Here is a 16321-nt window from a genome sequence, read left to right on the forward strand (position 1 = left end):
GAGACTACTGCAATCAACTCTATGCTAACAAAATGGGCAATCTGGAAGAAATGGACAAATTCTTAGGAAGGTACGACCTTCCAAGGCTGGAGCAGGAGAAAATCGAAAATATGAACAGACCCAGTACGAGTAATGAACTTGAAACTCTGATTACAAATCGTCCAACAAACAAAAGTCCAGGACCAGATGGCTTCACAGGTTATTTCTATCCAACACGTAGAAAAGAGCTAACACCCACCTTTCTCAAACTCTTCCAAACTATTGGCGTGGAAGGAACACTCTGAAACTCTTCCTGGGAGGCCACCGTCACCCTGTTGGGAAAACCAGACAAAGATAGTAGGAAAGAGAGTTACATCCCGATATCACTGATGAACTCAGATGCAAAGCGGCTCAACGAAATAGCAGCAACAGAATCCAACACCACGTTAAAAGTATCATAACTCACCATCAAGTGGGATTTTTCCCAGGGAGGCAAGGATTCTTCAATACGCGCAAATCAGTGTGATTCCCCCTATTGACAAATTGAAGAGGAAAAAGCATATGATCAAGTCACTCGATGCAGAAAAGCTTGTGACAAATGTCAACACACATTTGTGATATAAAGCCTCCAGGACGTGGGCTTAGAGGGAACCTCAGTCAACTTAATCAAGGACGTATACAACAAACCCGCAGCAAACATTTTCAGTGGTGAAGAACTGAAAGCATGTCCGCTAAGATCAGGAACAAGACAAGGATGACCACTCTCACCAGACAAGGATGACCACTCTCACCACTATTATTCAACATAGTTTTGGAACTTCTAGCCACGGGAATCAGAGCAGCAAAGGAAAGAAAAGGAAGACAAACTGGAAAAGAAGAAGTCACAATGCCACTCTTTGCACATGACACGATTCTATACGTAGAGAATCCTAAAGATGCCACCGTACAACTAGTAGAGCTAATCCATGGATTTGGGAACGTTGCGGGACACAAAATTAATGCACAGAAATCCCTTGCATTCCTATTCACTAAGGAAGAAAAAAAGAAAGAGAAATTAAGGAAGGACTCCCATTTACCCCTGCAAGGAAAGGAATAAAATACCTAGGAATAAACCTACCTAGGGAGACAGAAAACCTGTATACAGAAAAGTATAAGACACTGATGAATGAAACTGAGGATGATACAAACAGATGAAGAGCTATACCATGTTCTTGGATGGGAAGAATCAATATTATGAAAATGACTATACTACCCAAAGCAATCTACATGTTCAGTGCAATCCCTCTCAAATTACCAATGGCAATTTCTTTACAAAACCAGAACAAAAAATCTTAAAATGTGTATGGAGACACAAAACTCCCCGAGTGGCCAAAGCAGTTTGATGAAAAAAGAAAAAGGAGCTGGAGGAATCAGGCTCCGTGACTTCGCACTGTACTACAAAGCTACAGTAACCAAGACAGCATTGGACTGGCACCAAAACGGAAATATAGATCAATGCGACAGGATAGAAAGCCCAGAGATAAAGCCACACGCCTATGCTCAACTAATCTCTGACAAAGGGGGCACGGATACACAATGGAGAAGAGACTGTCTCTTGAATACGTGGTGCTGGGGAAACTGGACAGAGACATGTAAAACAATAAGATTAGAACCCTCCCAAACACCGTACACAAAAATTAAGTGAAAATGGAACAGAGACCCAAACTTATGTCTGGACACTCTAAAACTCGTAGAGGAAAACCTAGGAAGAACGTCGTTGGACATAAAACACAAGAAGATCTTTTGTAATCCTCCTGCTAGAGTCCTGGAAATAAAACCAGAAATATACAAGTGGGACCTCAGTAACCTTAAAAGATTTTGCTAAGCACAGGAAACTACGAGAAAGAAGAACACACAACCCACAGAATGGGAAGAATATTTACATACAAATCAGCGGTCTGAGGATCAATCTCAAAAATATGTAAACAGCACATGCTGCTTGATATTTAAAAAACCAACAACCCAATCTAAAAATGGGCAGAAGTCCTAAGCAGACTATTCTCCACGGAAGACATACAGGTGGCCAACAAGCAGATAAAAACCTGCTCAACATCACTAATTATTATAGAGATGCACATCAAAACTACACTGAGGTATCACCTCACACCATTTAGAAGGGTCACCATCAGAAAATCAACAAAAAAAACTGCTGGGCACGGTGTGGAGAAAAGAGAACACACTTGCACTCTTGGTGGGAGTGTAAATTGATAGAGCCACTAGGGAGGGAAGCAAGGAGATTCCTTGAAACACTGAAAATAGAAATAACATATGACTCAGCCATCGCACACCAGGGCATAAGCCCAGAGAAGAGCATAATTCTAAAAGGCACAGGCACCCCAATGTTCAGTGCAGCACTATTTCCAACAGCCAGGTCATGGAAACAACTTAAATGGCCAGCCAAAGACGAATGGATAAAGAAGATGTGGTACCTATATACCGTGGAATATTATACAGCCACGAAAAGGAACTATGTTGGTTCATTTGTACAGGCGTGCATAGATCTAGACACTGTCATACAGAGTGAAGTCAGTCAGAAAGAGAAAATCGGATATCGTATATAAAAGCACATATATTCAACCTAGAGAAACGGTACAGATGAACCAGTGTACAGGACAGAATTGATACACAGATGTGGAGCAGTAACGTATGGCCACCAAGGGGGGAAAGTGGCGGGGTTGGTGGTGGCTGTGTGATGAATTCGGAGAGTGGGATTGACATATATACAGTAATATGTATAAGATGGATAACTAATAAGAACCTGCTGTATCAAAAAATGAAGTAAGTTTGCAAAGCTCACAAACCAACAAGATCAAAGGAAGAAGTTGTGTCCATCTGAACCAATCATTTACTCCATAGAATACAAACTCTGAAGGTAGTTGGGACTGTCAATAAAAAGGTAGAAAAAGAAGAAAGAAATGACTGAAACAGCAACAAAGAAAACAATATCAAAGATGAAAAAAACAAAAAGCTGGTTCTTTGAGAAGATAAACCATATGGATAAATCCTTAGCCAGATGCATCAAGATAATGAGGGAGAGGACTGAAATCAATAAAATTAGAAAGGTGAAAGAAGTTACAACGGACAACACAGGAATACAAAACGTTGTAAGAGACTACTGCAATCAACTCTATGCTAACAAAATGGGCAATCTGGAAGAAATGGACAAATTCTTAGGAAGGTACGACCTTCCAAGGCTGGAGCAGGAAAAAATCGAAAATATGAACAGACCCAGTACGAGTAATGAACTTGAAACTCTGATTACAAATCGTCCAACAAACAAAAGTCCAGGACCAGATGGCTTCACAGGTTATTTCTATCCAACACGTAGAAAAGAGCTAACACCCACCTTTCTCAAACTCTTCCAAACTATTGGCGTGGAAGGAACACTCTGAAACTCTTCCTGGGAGGCCACCGTCACCCTGTTGGGAAAACCAGACAAAGATAGTAGGAAAGAGAGTTACATCCCGATATCACTGATGAACTCAGATGCAAAGCGGCTCAACGAAATAGCAGCAACAGAATCCAACACCACGTTAAAAGTATCATAACTCACCATCAAGTGGGATTTTTCCCAGGGAGGCAAGGATTCTTCAATACGCGCAAATCAGTGTGATTCCCCCTATTGACAAATTGAAGAGGAAAAAGCATATGATCAAGTCACTCGATGCAGAAAAGCTTGTGACAAATGTCAACACACATTTGTGATATAAAGCCTCCAGGACGTGGGCTTAGAGGGAACCTCAGTCAACTTAATCAAGGACGTATACAACAAACCCGCAGCAAACATTTTCAGTGGTGAAGAACTGAAAGCATGTCCGCTAAGATCAGGAACAAGACAAGGATGACCACTCTCACCAGACAAGGATGACCACTCTCACCACTATTATTCAACATAGTTTTGGAACTTCTAGCCACGGGAATCAGAGCAGCAAAGGAAAGAAAAGGAAGACAAACTGGAAAAGAAGAAGTCACAATGCCACTCTTTGCACATGACACGATTCTATACGTAGAGAATCCTAAAGATGCCACCGTACAACTAGTAGAGCTAATCCATGGATTTGGGAACGTTGCGGGACACAAAATTAATGCACAGAAATCCCTTGCATTCCTATTCACTAAGGAAGAAAAAAAGAAAGAGAAATTAAGGAAGGACTCCCATTTACCCCTGCAAGGAAAGGAATAAAATACCTAGGAATAAACCTACCTAGGGAGACAGAAAACCTGTATACAGAAAAGTATAAGACACTGATGAATGAAACTGAGGATGATACAAACAGATGAAGAGCTATACCATGTTCTTGGATGGGAAGAATCAATATTATGAAAATGACTATACTACCCAAAGCAATCTACATGTTCAGTGCAATCCCTCTCAAATTACCAATGGCAATTTCTTTACAAAACCAGAACAAAAAATCTTAAAATGTGTATGGAGACACAAAACTCCCCGAGTGGCCAAAGCAGTTTGATGAAAAAAGAAAAAGGAGCTGGAGGAATCAGGCTCCGTGACTTCGCACTGTACTACAAAGCTACAGTAACCAAGACAGCATTGGACTGGCACCAAAACGGAAATATAGATCAATGCGACAGGATAGAAAGCCCAGAGATAAAGCCACACGCCTATGCTCAACTAATCTCTGACAAAGGGGGCACGGATACACAATGGAGAAGAGACTGTCTCTTGAATACGTGGTGCTGGGGAAACTGGACAGAGACATGTAAAACAATAAGATTAGAACCCTCCCAAACACCGTACACAAAAATTAAGTGAAAATGGAACAGAGACCCAAACTTAAGTCTGGACACTCTAAAACTCGTAGAGGAAAACCTAGGAAGAACGTCGTTGGACATAAAACACAAGAAGATCTTTTGTAATCCTCCTGCTAGAGTCCTGGAAATAAAACCAGAAATATACAAGTGGGACCTCAGTAACCTTAAAAGATTTTGCTAAGCACAGGAAACTATGAGAAAGAAGAACACACAACCCACAGAATGGGAAGAATATTTACATACAAATCAGCGGTCTGAGGATCAATCTCAAAAATATGTAAACAGCACATGCTGCTTGATATTTAAAACACCAACAACCCAATCTAAAAATGGGCAGAAGTCCTAAGCAGACTGTTCTCCACGGAAGACATACAGGTGGCCAACAAGCAGATAAAAACCTGCTCAACATCACTAATTATTATAGAGATGCACATCAAAACTACACTGAGCTATCACCTCACACCATTTAGAAGGGTCACCATCAGAAAATCAACAAAAAAAACTGCTGGGCACGGTGTGGAGAAAAGAGAACACACTTGCACTCTTGGTGGGAGTGTAAATTGATAGAGCCACTAGGGAGGGAAGCAAGGAGATTCCTTGAAACACTGAAAATAGAAATAACATATGACTCAGCCATCGCACACCAGGGCATAAGCCCAGAGAAGAGCATAATTCTAAAAGGCACAGGCACCCCAATGTTCAGTGCAGCACTATTTCCAACAGCCAGGTCATGGAAACAGCTTAAATGGCCAGCCAAAGACGAATGGATAAAGAAGATGTGGTACCTATATACCGTGGAATATTATACAGCCACGAAAAGGAACTATGTTGGTTCATTTGTACAGGCGTGCATAGATCTAGACACTGTCATACAGAGTGAAGTCAGTCAGAAAGAGAAAATCGGATATCGTATATAAAAGCACATATATTCAACCTAGAGAAACGGTACAGATGAACCAGTGTACAGGACAGAATTGATACACAGATGTGGAGCAGTAACGTATGGCCACCAAGGGGGGAAAGTGGCGGGGTTGGTGGTGGCTGTGTGATGAATTCGGAGAGTGGGATTGACATATATACAGTAATATGTATAAGATGGATAACTAATAAGAACCTGCTGTATCAAAAAATGAAGTAAGTTTGCAAAGCTCACAAACCAACAAGATCAAAGGAAGAAGTTGTGTCCATCTGAACCAATCATTTACTCCATAGAATACAAACTCTGAAGGTAGTTGGGACTGTCAATAAAAAGGTAGAAAAAGAAGAAAGAAATGACTGAAACAGCAACAAAGAAAACAATATCAAAGATGAAAAAAACAAAAAGCTGGTTCTTTGAGAAGATAAACCATATGGATAAATCCTTAGCCAGATGCATCAAGATAATGAGGGAGAGGACTGAAATCAATAAAATTAGAAAGGTGAAAGAAGTTACAACGGACAACACAGAAATACAAAACGTTGTAAGAGACTACTGCAATCAACTCTATGCTAACAAAATGGGCAATCTGGAAGAAATGGACAAATTCTTAGGAAGGTACGACCTTCCAAGGCTGGAGCAGGAAAAAATCGAAAATATGAACAGACCCAGTACGAGTAATGAACTTGAAACTCTGATTACAAATCGTCCGACAAACAAAAGTCCAGGACCAGATGGCTTCACAGGTTATTTCTATCCAACACGTAGAAAAGAGCTAACACCCACCTTTCTCAAACTCTTCCAAACTATTGGCGTGGAAGGAACACTCTGAAACTCTTCCTGGGAGGCCACCGTCACCCTGTTGGGAAAACCAGACAAAGATAGTAGGAAAGAGAGTTACATCCCGATATCACTGATGAACTCAGATGCAAAGCGGCTCAACAAAATAGCAGCAACAGAATCCAACACCACGTTAAAAGTATCATAACTCACCATCAAGTGGGATTTTTCCCAGGGAGGCAAGGATTCTTCAATACGCGCACATCAGTGTGATTCCCCCTATTGACAAATTGAAGAGGAAAAAGCATATGATCAAGTCACTCGATGCAGAAAAGCTTGTGACAAATGTCAACACACATTTGTGATATAAAGCCTCCAGGACGTGGGCTTAGAGGGAACCTCAGTCAACTTAATCAAGGACGTATACAACAAACCCGCAGCAAACATTTTCAGTGGTGAAGAACTGAAAGCATGTCCGCTAAGATCAGGAACAAGACAAGGATGACCACTCTCACCAGACAAGGATGACCACTCTCACCACTATTATTCAACATAGTTTTGGAACTTCTAGCCACGGGAATCAGAGCAGCAAAGGAAAGAAAAGGAAGACAAACTGGAAAAGAAGAAGTCACAATGCCACTCTTTGCACATGACACGATTCTATACGTAGAGAATCCTAAAGATGCCACCGTACAACTAGTAGAGCTAATCCATGGATTTGGGAACGTTGCGGGACACAAAATTAATGCACAGAAATCCCTTGCATTCCTATTCACTAAGGAAGAAAAAAAGAAAGAGAAATTAAGGAAGGACTCCCATTTACCCCTGCAAGGAAAGGAATAAAATACCTAGGAATAAACCTACCTAGGGAGACAGAAAACCTGTATACAGAAAAGTATAAGACACTGATGAATGAAACTGAGGATGATACAAACAGATGAAGAGCTATACCATGTTCTTGGATGGGAAGAATCAATATTATGAAAATGACTATACTACCCAAAGCAATCTACATGTTCAGTGCAATCCCTCTCAAATTACCAATGGCAATTTCTTTACAAAACCAGAACAAAAAATCTTAAAATGTGTATGGAGACACAAAACTCCCCGAGTGGCCAAAGCAGTTTGATGAAAAAAGAAAAAGGAGCTGGAGGAATCAGGCTCCGTGACTTCGCACTGTACTACAAAGCTACAGTAACCAAGACAGCATTGGACTGGCACCAAAACGGAAATATAGATCAATGCGACAGGATAGAAAGCCCAGAGATAAAGCCACACGCCTATGCTCAACTAATCTCTGACAAAGGGGGCACGGATACACAATGGAGAAGAGACTGTCTCTTGAATACGTGGTGCTGGGGAAACTGGACAGAGACATGTAAAACAATAAGATTAGCACCCTCCCAAACACCGTACACAAAAATTAAGTGAAAATGGAACAGAGACCCAAACTTAAGTCTGGACACTCTAAAACTCGTAGAGGAAAACCTAGGAAGAACGTCGTTGGACATAAAACACAAGAAGATCTTTTGTAATCCTCCTGCTAGAGTCCTGGAAATAAAACCAGAAATATACAAGTGGGACCTCAGTAACCTTAAAAGATTTTGCTAAGCACAGGAAACTATGAGAAAGAAGAACACACAACCCACAGAATGGGAAGAATATTTACATACAAATCAGCGGTCTGAGGATCAATCTCAAAAATATGTAAACAGCACATGCTGCTTGATATTTAAAACACCAACAACCCAATCTAAAAATGGGCAGAAGTCCTAAGCAGACTGTTCTCCACGGAAGACATACAGGTGGCCAACAAGCAGATAAAAACCTGCTCAACATCACTAATTATTATAGAGATGCACATCAAAACTACACTGAGCTATCACCTCACACCATTTAGAAGGGTCACCATCAGAAAATCAACAAAAAAAACTGCTGGGCACGGTGTGGAGAAAAGAGAACACACTTGCACTCTTGGTGGGAGTGTAAATTGATAGAGCCACTAGGGAGGGAAGCAAGGAGATTCCTTGAAACACTGAAAATAGAAATAACATATGACTCAGCCATCGCACACCAGGGCATAAGCCCAGAGAAGAGCATAATTCTAAAAGGCACAGGCACCCCAATGTTCAGTGCAGCACTATTTCCAACAGCCAGGTCATGGAAACAGCTTAAATGGCCAGCCAAAGACGAATGGATAAAGAAGATGTGGTACCTATATACCGTGGAATATTATACAGCCACGAAAAGGAACTATGTTGGTTCATTTGTACAGGCGTGCATAGATCTAGACACTGTCATACAGAGTGAAGTCAGTCAGAAAGAGAAAATCGGATATCGTATATAAAAGCACATATATTCAACCTAGAGAAACGGTACAGATGAACCAGTGTACAGGACAGAATTGATACACAGATGTGGAGCAGTAACGTATGGCCACCAAGGGGGGAAAGTGGCGGGGTTGGTGGTGGCTGTGTGATGAATTCGGAGAGTGGGATTGACATATATACAGTAATATGTATAAGATGGATAACTAATAAGAACCTGCTGTATCAAAAAATGAAGTAAGATTGCAAAGCTCACAAACCAACAAGATCAAAGGAAGAAGTTGTGTCCATCTGAACCAATCATTTACTCCATAGAATACAAACTCTGAAGGTAGTTGGGACTGTCAATAAAAAGGTAGAAAAAGAAGAAAGAAATGACTGAAACAGCAACAAAGAAAACAGTATCAAAGATGAAAAAAACAAAAAGCTGGTTCTTTGAGAAGATAAACCATATGGATAAATCCTTAGCCAGATGCATCAAGATAATGAGGGAGAGGACTGAAATCAATAAAATTAGAAAGGTGAAAGAAGTTACAACGGACAACACAGAAATACAAAACGTTGTAAGAGACTACTGCAATCAACTCTATGCTAACAAAATGGGCAATCTGGAAGAAATGGACAAATTCTTAGGAAGGTACGACCTTCCAAGGCTGGAGCAGGAAAAAATCGAAAATATGAACAGACCCAGTACGAGTAATGAACTTGAAACTCTGATTACAAATCGTCCAACAAACAAAAGTCCAGGACCAGATGGCTTCACAGGTTATTTCTATCCAACACGTAGAAAAGAGCTAACACCCACCTTTCTCAAACTCTTCCAAACTATTGGCGTGGAAGGAACACTCTGAAACTCTTCCTGGGAGGCCACCGTCACCCTGTTGGGAAAACCAGACAAAGATAGTAGGAAAGAGAGTTACATCCCGATATCACTGATGAACTCAGATGCAAAGCGGCTCAACAAAATAGCAGCAACAGAATCCAACACCACGTTAAAAGTATCATAACTCACCATCAAGTGGGATTTTTCCCAGGGAGGCAAGGATTCTTCAATACGCGCACATCAGTGTGATTCCCCCTATTGACAAATTGAAGAGGAAAAAGCATATGATCAAGTCACTCGATGCAGAAAAGCTTGTGACAAATGTCAACACACATTTGTGATATAAAGCCTCCAGGACGTGGGCTTAGAGGGAACCTCAGTCAACTTAATCAAGGACGTATACAACAAACCCGCAGCAAACATTTTCAGTGGTGAAGAACTGAAAGCATGTCCGCTAAGATCAGGAACAAGACAAGGATGACCACTCTCACCAGACAAGGATGACCACTCTCACCACTATTATTCAACATAGTTTTGGAACTTCTAGCCACGGGAATCAGAGCAGCAAAGGAAAGAAAAGGAAGACAAACTGGAAAAGAAGAAGTCACAATGCCACTCTTTGCACATGACACGATTCTATACGTAGAGAATCCTAAAGATGCCACCGTACAACTAGTAGAGCTAATCCATGGATTTGGGAACGTTGCGGGACACAAAATTAATGCACAGAAATCCCTTGCATTCCTATTCACTAAGGAAGAAAAAAAGAAAGAGAAATTAAGGAAGGACTCCCATTTACCCCTGCAAGGAAAGGAATAAAATACCTAGGAATAAACCTACCTAGGGAGACAGAAAACCTGTATACAGAAAAGTATAAGACACTGATGAATGAAACTGAGGATGATACAAACAGATGAAGAGCTATACCATGTTCTTGGATGGGAAGAATCAATATTATGAAAATGACTATACTACCCAAAGCAATCTACATGTTCAGTGCAATCCCTCTCAAATTACCAATGGCAATTTCTTTACAAAACCAGAACAAAAAATCTTAAAATGTGTATGGAGACACAAAACTCCCCGAGTGGCCAAAGCAGTTTGATGAAAAAAGAAAAAGGAGCTGGAGGAATCAGGCTCCGTGACTTCGCACTGTACTACAAAGCTACAGTAACCAAGACAGCATTGGACTGGCACCAAAACGGAAATATAGATCAATGCGACAGGATAGAAAGCCCAGAGATAAAGCCACACGCCTATGCTCAACTAATCTCTGACAAAGGGGGCACGGATACACAATGGAGAAGAGACTGTCTCTTGAATACGTGGTGCTGGGGAAACTGGACAGAGACATGTAAAACAATAAGATTAGCACCCTCCCAAACACCATACACAAAAATTAAGTGAAAATGGAACAGAGACCCAAACTTAAGTCTGGACACTCTAAAACTCGTAGAGGAAAACCTAGGAAGAACGTCGTTGGACATAAAACACAAGAAGATCTTTTGTAATCCTCCTGCTAGAGTCCTGGAAATAAAACCAGAAATATACAAGTGGGACCTCAGTAACCTTAAAAGATTTTGCTAAGCACAGGAAACTATGAGAAAGAAGAACACACAACCCACAGAATGGGAAGAATATTTACATACAAATCAGCGGTCTGAGGATCAATCTCAAAAATATGTAAACAGCACATGCTGCTTGATATTTAAAACACCAACAACCCAATCTAAAAATGGGCAGAAGTCCTAAGCAGACTGTTCTCCACGGAAGACATACAGGTGGCCAACAAGCAGATAAAAACCTGCTCAACATCACTAATTATTATAGAGATGCACATCAAAACTACACTGAGCTATCACCTCACACCATTTAGAAGGGTCACCATCAGAAAATCAACAAAAAAAACTGCTGGGCACGGTGTGGAGAAAAGAGAACACACTTGCACTCTTGGTGGGAGTGTAAATTGATAGAGCCACTAGGGAGGGAAGCAAGGAGATTCCTTGAAACACTGAAAATAGAAATAACATATGACTCAGCCATCGCACACCAGGGCATAAGCCCAGAGAAGAGCATAATTCTAAAAGGCACAGGCACCCCAATGTTCAGTGCAGCACTATTTCCAACAGCCAGGTCATGGAAACAGCTTAAATGGCCAGCCAAAGACGAATGGATAAAGAAGATGTGGTACCTATATACCGTGGAATATTATACAGCCACGAAAAGGAACTATGTTGGTTCATTTGTACAGGCGTGCATAGATCTAGACACTGTCATACAGAGTGAAGTCAGTCAGAAAGAGAAAATCGGATATCGTATATAAAAGCACATATATTCAACCTAGAGAAACGGTACAGATGAACCAGTGTACAGGACAGAATTGATACACAGATGTGGAGCAGTAACGTATGGCCACCAAGGGGGGAAAGTGGCGGGGTTGGTGGTGGCTGTGTGATGAATTCGGAGAGTGGGATTGACATATATACAGTAATATGTATAAGATGGATAACTAATAAGAACCTGCTGTATCAAAAAATGAAGTAAGTTTGCAAAGCTCACAAACCAACAAGATCAAAGGAAGAAGTTGTGTCCATCTGAACCAATCATTTACTCCATAGAATACAAACTCTGAAGGTAGTTGGGACTGTCAATAAAAAGGTAGAAAAAGAAGAAAGAAATGACTGAAACAGCAACAAAGAAAACAATATCAAAGATGAAAAAAACAAAAAGCTGGTTCTTTGAGAAGATAAACCATATGGATAAATCCTTAGCCAGATGCATCAAGATAATGAGGGAGAGGACTGAAATCAATAAAATTAGAAAGGTGAAAGAAGTTACAACGGACAACACAGAAATACAAAACGTTGTAAGAGACTACTGCAATCAACTCTATGCTAACAAAATGGGCAATCTGGAAGAAATGGACAAATTCTTAGGAAGGTACGACCTTCCAAGGCTGGAGCAGGAAAAAATCGAAAATATGAACAGACCCAGTACGAGTAATGAACTTGAAACTCTGATTACAAATCGTCCGACAAACAAAAGTCCAGGACCAGATGGCTTCACAGGTTATTTCTATCCAACACGTAGAAAAGAGCTAACACCCACCTTTCTCAAACTCTTCCAAACTATTGGCGTGGAAGGAACACTCTGAAACTCTTCCTGGGAGGCCACCGTCACCCTGTTGGGAAAACCAGACAAAGATAGTAGGAAAGAGAGTTACATCCCGATATCACTGATGAACTCAGATGCAAAGCGGCTCAACAAAATAGCAGCAACAGAATCCAACACCACGTTAAAAGTATCATAACTCACCATCAAGTGGGATTTTTCCCAGGGAGGCAAGGATTCTTCAATACGCGCACATCAGTGTGATTCCCCCTATTGACAAATTGAAGAGGAAAAAGCATATGATCAAGTCACTCGATGCAGAAAAGCTTGTGACAAATGTCAACACACATTTGTGATATAAAGCCTCCAGGACGTGGGCTTAGAGGGAACCTCAGTCAACTTAATCAAGGACGTATACAACAAACCCGCAGCAAACATTTTCAGTGGTGAAGAACTGAAAGCATGTCCGCTAAGATCAGGAACAAGACAAGGATGACCACTCTCACCAGACAAGGATGACCACTCTCACCACTATTATTCAACATAGTTTTGGAACTTCTAGCCACGGGAATCAGAGCAGCAAAGGAAAGAAAAGGAAGACAAACTGGAAAAGAAGAAGTCACAATGCCACTCTTTGCACATGACACGATTCTATACGTAGAGAATCCTAAAGATGCCACCGTACAACTAGTAGAGCTAATCCATGGATTTGGGAACGTTGCGGGACACAAAATTAATGCACAGAAATCCCTTGCATTCCTATTCACTAAGGAAGAAAAAAAGAAAGAGAAATTAAGGAAGGACTCCCATTTACCCCTGCAAGGAAAGGAATAAAATACCTAGGAATAAACCTACCTAGGGAGACAGAAAACCTGTATACAGAAAAGTATAAGACACTGATGAATGAAACTGAGGATGATACAAACAGATGAAGAGCTATACCATGTTCTTGGATGGGAAGAATCAATATTATGAAAATGACTATACTACCCAAAGCAATCTACATGTTCAGTGCAATCCCTCTCAAATTACCAATGGCAATTTCTTTACAAAACCAGAACAAAAAATCTTAAAATGTGTATGGAGACACAAAACTCCCCGAGTGGCCAAAGCAGTTTGATGAAAAAAGAAAAAGGAGCTGGAGGAATCAGGCTCCGTGACTTCGCACTGTACTACAAAGCTACAGTAACCAAGACAGCATTGGACTGGCACCAAAACGGAAATAGAGATCAATGCGACAGGATAGAAAGCCCAGAGATAAAGCCACACGCCTATGCTCAACTAATCTCTGACAAAGGGGGCACGGATACACAATGGAGAAGAGACTGTCTCTTGAATACGTGGTGCTGGGGAAACTGGACAGAGACATGTAAAACAATAAGATTAGCACCCTCCCAAACACCGTACACAAAAATTAAGTGAAAATGGAACAGAGACCCAAACTTAAGTCTGGACACTCTAAAACTCGTAGAGGAAAACCTAGGAAGAACGTCGTTGGACATAAAACACAAGAAGATCTTTTGTAATCCTCCTGCTAGAGTCCTGGAAATAAAACCAGAAATATACAAGTGGGACCTCAGTAACCTTAAAAGGTTTTGCTAAGCACAGGAAACTATGAGAAAGAAGAACACACAACCCACAGAATGGGAAGAATATTTACATACAAATCAGCGGTCTGAGGATCAATCTCAAAAATATGTAAACAGCACATGCTGCTTGATATTTAAAACACCAACAACCCAATCTAAAAATGGGCAGAAGTCCTAAGCAGACTGTTCTCCACGGAAGACATACAGGTGGCCAACAAGCAGATAAAAACCTGCTCAACATCACTAATTATTATAGAGATGCACATCAAAACTACACTGAGCTATCACCTCACACCATTTAGAAGGGTCACCATCAGAAAATCAACAAAAAAAACTGCTGGGCACGGTGTGGAGAAAAGAGAACACACTTGCACTCTTGGTGGGAGTGTAAATTGATAGAGCCACTAGGGAGGGAAGCAAGGAGATTCCTTGAAACACTGAAAATAGAAATAACATATGACTCAGCCATCGCACACCAGGGCATAAGCCCAGAGAAGAGCATAATTCTAAAAGGCACAGGCACCCCAATGTTCAGTGCAGCACTATTTCCAACAGCCAGGTCATGGAAACAACTTAAATGGCCAGCCAAAGACGAATGGATAAAGAAGATGTGGTACCTATATACCGTGGAATATTATACAGCCACGAAAAGGAACTATGTTGGTTCATTTGTACAGGCGTGCATAGATCTAGACACTGTCATACAGAGTGAAGTCAGTCAGAAAGAGAAAATCGGATATCGTATATAAAAGCACATATATTCAACCTAGAGAAACGGTACAGATGAACCAGTGTACAGGACAGAATTGATACACAGATGTGGAGCAGTAACGTATGGCCACCAAGGGGGGAAAGTGGCGGGGTTGGTGGTGGCTGTGTGATGAATTCGGAGAGTGGGATTGACATATATACAGTAATATGTATAAGATGGATAACTAATAAGAACCTGCTGTATCAAAAAATGAAGTAAGATTGCAAAGCTCACAAACCAACAAGATCAAAGGAAGAAGTTGTGTCCATCTGAACCAATCATTTACTCCATAGAATACAAACTCTGAAGGTAGTTGGGACTGTCAATAAAAAGGTAGAAAAAGAAGAAAGAAATGACTGAAACAGCAACAAAGAAAACAATATCAAAGATGAAAAAAACAAAAAGCTGGTTCTTTGAGAAGATAAACCATATGGATAAATCCTTAGCCAGATGCATCAAGATAATGAGGGAGAGGACTGAAATCAATAAAATTAGAAAGGTGAAAGAAGTTACAACGGACAACACAGAAATACAAAACGTTGTAAGAGACTACTGCAATCAACTCTATGCTAACAAAATGGGCAATCTGGAAGAAATGGACAAATTCTTAGGAAGGTACGACCTTCCAAGGCTGGAGCAGGAAAAAATCGAAAATATGAACAGACCCAGTACGAGTAATGAACTTGAAACTCTGATTACAAATCGTCCAACAAACAAAAGTCCAGGACCAGATGGCTTCACAGGTTATTTCTATCCAACACGTAGAAAAGAGCTAACACCCACCTTTCTCAAACTCTTCCAAACTATTGGCGTGGAAGGAACACTCTGAAACTCTTCCTGGGAGGCCACCGTCACCCTGTTGGGAAAACCAGACAAAGATAGTAGGAAAGAGAGTTACATCCCGATATCACTGATGAACTCAGATGCAAAGCGGCTCAACGAAATAGCAGCAACAGAATCCAACACCACGTTAAAAGTATCATAACTCACCATCAAGTGGGATTTTTCCCAGGGAGGCAAGGATTCTTCAATACGCGCAAATCAGTGTGATTCCCCCTATTGACAAATTGAAGAGGAAAAAGCATATGATCAAGTCACTCGATGCAGAAAAGCTTGTGACAAATGTCAACACACATTTGTGATATAAAGCCTCCAGGACGTGGGCTTAGAGGGAACCTCAGTCAACTTAATCAAGGACGTATACAACAAACCCGCAGCAAACATTTTCAGTGGTGA

The sequence above is a fragment of the Lagenorhynchus albirostris genome, chromosome X, assembly GCF_949774975.1.
Source record: "Lagenorhynchus albirostris chromosome X, mLagAlb1.1, whole genome shotgun sequence".
Taxonomy (NCBI): Eukaryota; Metazoa; Chordata; class Mammalia; order Artiodactyla; family Delphinidae; genus Lagenorhynchus; species Lagenorhynchus albirostris.